Source organism: Tasmannia lanceolata, unplaced genomic scaffold (genome assembly GCF_043159265.1).
Source record: "Tasmannia lanceolata isolate RefF3 unplaced genomic scaffold, GAP_Taslan_0.1 ptg000017l, whole genome shotgun sequence".
Taxonomy (NCBI): domain Eukaryota; kingdom Viridiplantae; phylum Streptophyta; class Magnoliopsida; order Canellales; family Winteraceae; genus Tasmannia; species Tasmannia lanceolata.
In genome coordinates, this window is record NW_027518694.1 from 160,001 (window position 1) to 165,000 (window position 5,000).

The following is a 5,000-nucleotide window of genomic DNA, read 5'->3' on the forward strand; positions in this document are numbered from 1 at the left end:
TGTCCCGCCCCTATATGTAATACTTACTTACTTACTTACTTTCTTTCTTGCTTGCTTGCTTGCTTGCAATGGTTGGGAGTGCCCGGCATGCCCCACTGCAGAGACCAAGGGCGCAATGACTTGGCACCGCGGATGCCGGGACTCCGGCACTTCCCGTGGCACTGATGGTTGGTTCCAAAGACAAAAGGCCGTGCAAGGCCACCGCACCGCGGATGATTTTGCTCGTGCTGGCGCCGTTGTGTGGCCAAAGAACATGCGCGAATGCTCGTGTCGGAAGGGTTGGTGTCCTGGCCCCGCGGGTGTCACGAATGCTCGGTTGCGAAGACCATGGGACCAGAGCCATGGCACGTCGGATGATGGCTCCAGCTGGCGCCCCGGCACTTTCTGTGGCAATGATGCTCGGTTTCAAAGACAAACGTGCGCAGTGCCAGGGGACCGCGGATGACTGCTCGTGCTGGCCCCGTTGGGCGGCATTGATGGTCGGTTGCAAAGAAAATGCGCGATTGCTCGTGTCGGGGCCCGGCAAGCCAAGGCCAAGCGAGCCATGGCACGTCGGATGATGGCTCCAGCTGGCGCCCCGGCACTTTCTGTGGCATTGATGCTCGGTTTCAAAGACAAACGTGCGCAGGGCCAGGGGACCGCGGATGACTGCTCGTGCTGGCCCCGTTGGGCGGCATTGATGGTCGGTTGCAAAGAAAATGCGCGATTGCTCGTGTCGGGGCCTGGCAAGCCAAGGCCAAGCGAGCCATGGCAACGCGGATGATGGCTCGCTAGTGCTGGCGCCGTGCACAGTGGCCTCGCACACTCGCCCTGCACGCTTCCCTTGCACGCAGCCTTGCACACTAGCCTCGCATGCGAGCCTTGCACCCTAGCCATGCAAACTAGCCTTGCACGGTAGCCATGCACACAAGCCGTGCACATTAGCCATGCGCACAAGCCCCGCACACTAGCCTTGCGCACAACCCTTGCACACAAGCCATGCACTCGAGCAATGCACACAAGCCTTGCACTCAAGCAATGCACACAAGCCCTGGACACTAGCCTTGCACACGGGCCTGGCACACAAGCCTTGGGGACTAGCCTTGCGCACTAGCGTTCCACATGAGCCTTGCACACTAGCCTTGGACACTAGCCTTGCACACAGGCCTTGCACACTAGGCATGCTTGGGCGAGCTGATCCCGCATCAAGTCGACGGGTCTAGGCATTCTTGGGCGCAGATCCCGCATCGTCTCGTCGCGTCTGGGCGCAAACACGTCGCGTCTCGTTGCGTCTTCAGAAGTCGTCGCTAACAGCACCTTTGGTTGCCACTGGTGGTTAGGCTGGTTGGTTGCGCAAACCCTATAGGAGGGTGGCATGCTGGTGGGCGTTTTTGCCCGGATAGGCACTAGAATGTGCAGATTTTGGGCGTTTTTGCCTGGATAGGCTAAGGAATGGGCATGCTTTGGGCGTTTTTGCCCGGATAGGCACCGGAATGCTTGGCCTTGGCTTGTCCTAGCAAGGCATTGCTGGGTTGGGCTCCCTTGGCCTTTTGGGCGCCTTGGACGATGTCTTGCGAAGACCATGGGCACAAGGCCATGGCATATGGTGAGGAAAGGACCACGGTTGCCAAGGTTAGGCACCGGAATGCTTGGCCTTGGCTTGCCAAAGCAGGGCATTGCTGGGTTGGGCTCCCTTGGCCTTCCGGGCGCCTTGGACACTGTCTTGGGAAGACCATGGGCACAAGGCCATGGCATATGGTGGGGAATGGACCACGGTTGCCAAGGCTAGGCATATAGAGAGGAATTGCATTTTTGCCCGGATAGGCACCGGAATGCTTGGCCTTGGCTTGCCATAGCAGGGCATTGCTGGGTTGGGCTCCCTTGGCCTTCCGGGGGCCTTGGACGCTGTCTTGGGAAGACCATGGGCACAAGGCCATGGCATATAGTGAGGAATGGACCACGGTTGGCAAGGCTAGGCATATAGAGAGGAATGGACCACGGTTGCCAAGGTTGCGCAAGTTTTGGGCATTTTTTGCCCGGATATGCCCAAGTATGCCCCGATAGGCCCGTTACGCCCCGGTATGAACGCGTATGCCCGGATAGACTCGGTATGCCTTGGGATACATGCGTATGCCCCGATAGGCTTGGTACGCCCCGATATGCGCACGTGTGCCCCAGTAGGGCTCGGTATGCCCCGGTATGTACGCGTGTGCCCCGATAGGCCCGGTATGCCCCGATATGCACACGTGTGCCCCAATAGGGGTCGGTATGCCCCGGTAGGTACGCGTGTGCCCCGTAATGCACGTTTCGCAGATCTCCCCGCATGTCCCGCCCCTATATGTAATACTTACTTACTTACTTACTTTCTTTCTTGCTTGCTTGCTTGCTTGCAATGGTTGGGAGTGCCCGGCATGCCCCGCTGCAGAGACCAAGGGCGCAATGACTTGGCACCGCGGATGCCGGGACTCCGGCACTTCCCGTGGCACTGATGGTTGGTTCCAAAGACAAAAGGCCGTGCAAGGCCACCACACCGCGGATGATTTTGCTCGTGCTGGCGCCGTTGTGTGGCCAAAGAACATGCGCGAATGCTCGTGTCGGAAGGGTTGGTGTCCTGGCCCCGCGGGTGTCACGAATGCTCGGTTGCGAAGACCATGGGACCAGAGCCATGGCACGTCGGATGATGGCTCCAGCTGGCGCCCCGGCACTTTCTGTGGCATTGATGCTCGGTTTCAAAGACAAACGTGCGCAGGGCCAGGGGACCGCGGATGACTGCTCGTGCTGGCCCCGTTGGGCGGCATTGATGGTCGGTTGCAAAGAAAATGCGCGATTGCTCGTGTCGGGGCCTGGCAAGCCAAGGCCAAGCGAGCCATGGCAACGCGGATGATGGCTCCAGCTGGCGCCCCGGCAATTTCTGTGGCATTGATGCTCGGTTTCGAAGACAAACGTGCGCAGGGCCAGGGGACCGCGGAGGACTGCTCGTGCTGGCCCCGTTGGGCGGCATTGATGGTGTGTTGCAGAGAGCATGTGCGATTGCAAGTGTCGGCCGGGTTTGGGTTCCCTTGGGCTTTCGGGTGCCTTGGACGCTGTCTTGCGAAGACCATGGGCACAAGGCCCCGTCCTGGCCCCTTGTTCGATTCGCTCTCGTCTTGCGCTTGCTTCCAAGGTCCTCCATGACCTTCCCCATGGCCTTGCTAGATCCCCCCCATGACGCATGACCTCTGTCCGTTGATTGGTTTTGAGTGCACACCATGCCCGGCTTGGCACCGTGTTGTCGCGTGAGTGGCATTTGGATCGTGCATGCTGGTGGGCTACCTGCCAATGCGCACAAGCCTTGCACACTAGCCTTGCGCACGAGCCTTGCACAAAAGCCTTGGACACAAGCCTTGCGCACAAGCCATGCGCACAAGCCTTGGACGCTAGCCTTGCACACAAGCCATGCATACAAGCCTTGCTCACAAGCCTTGGGCACTGGCCCATCGCAGTAGCCTTGCACACAAGCCTTGCGCACTAGCTTTGGGCACGAGCCTTGCGGCGTGTGCCCCGATAGGCCCGGTATGCCCCGATATGCACACGTGTGCCCCAATAGGGGTCGGTATGCCCCGGTAGGTACGCGTGTGCCCCGTAATGCACGTTTCGCAGATCTCCCCGCATGTCCCGCCCCTATATGTAATACTTACTTACTTACTTACTTTCTTTCTTGCTTGCTTGCTTGCTTGCAATGGTTGGGAGTGCCCGGCATGCCCCGCTGCAGAGACCAAGGGCGCAATGACTTGGCACCGCGGATGCCGGGACTCCGGCACTTCCCGTGGCACTGATGGTTGGTTCCAAAGACAAAAGGCCGTGCAAGGCCACCGCACCGCGGATGATTTTGCTCGTGCTGGCGCCGTTGTGTGGCCAAAGAACATGCGCGAATGCTCGTGTCGGAAGGGTTGGTGTCCTGGCCCCGCGGGTGTCACGAATGCTCGGTTGCGAAGACCATGGGACCAGAGCCATGGCACGTCGGATGATGGCTCCAGCTGGCGCCCCGGCACTTTCTGTGGCATTGATGCTCGGTTTCAAAGACAAACGTGCGCAGGGCCAGGGGACCGCGGATGACTGCTCGTGCTGGCCCCGTTGGGCGGCATTGATGGTCGGTTGCAAAGAAAATGCGCGATTGCTCGTGTCGGGGCCTGGCAAGCCAAGGCCAAGCGAGCCATGGCAACGCGGATGATGGCTCCAGCTGGCGCCCCGGCACTTTCTGTGGCATTGATGCTCGGTTTCGAAGACAAACGTGCGCAGGGCCAGGGGACCGCGGAGGACTGCTCGTGCTGGCCCCGTTGGGCGGCATTGATGGTGTGTTGCAGAGAGCATGTGCGATTGCAAGTGTCGGCCGGGTTTGGGTTCCCTTGGGCTTTCGGGTGCCTTGGACGCTGTCTTGCGAAGACCATGGGCACAAGGCCCCGTCCTGGCCCCTTGTTCGATTCGCTCTCGTCTTGCGCTTGCTTCCAAGGTCCTCCATGACCTTCCCCATGGCCTTGCTAGATCCCCCCCATGACGCATGACCTCTGTCCGTTGATTGGTTTTGAGTGCACACCATGCCCGGCTTGGCACCGTGTTGTCGCGTGAGTGGCATTTGGATCGTGCATGCTGGTGGGCTACCTGCCAATGCGCACAAGCCTTGCACACTAGCCTTGCGCACGAGCCTTGCACAAAAGCCTTGGACACAAGCCTTGCGCACAAGCCATGCGCACAAGCCTTGGACGCTAGCCTTGCACACAAGCCATGCATACAAGCCTTGCTCACAAGCCTTGGGCACTGGCCCATCGCAGTAGCCTTGCACACAAGCCTTGCGCACTAGCTTTGGGCACGAGCCTTGCGCACTTGCCTTGGGCACTAGCCTTGCACACAACCCTTGGGAACTAGCCTTGCGCACCAGCCTTGCCCACAAGCCTTGCACACCAGCCTTGCACACTAGCCTTGCATACAAGCCTTGCACACTAGCCTTGCACACAGGCCATGCTCACTAGCCTTGGGCACTAGCC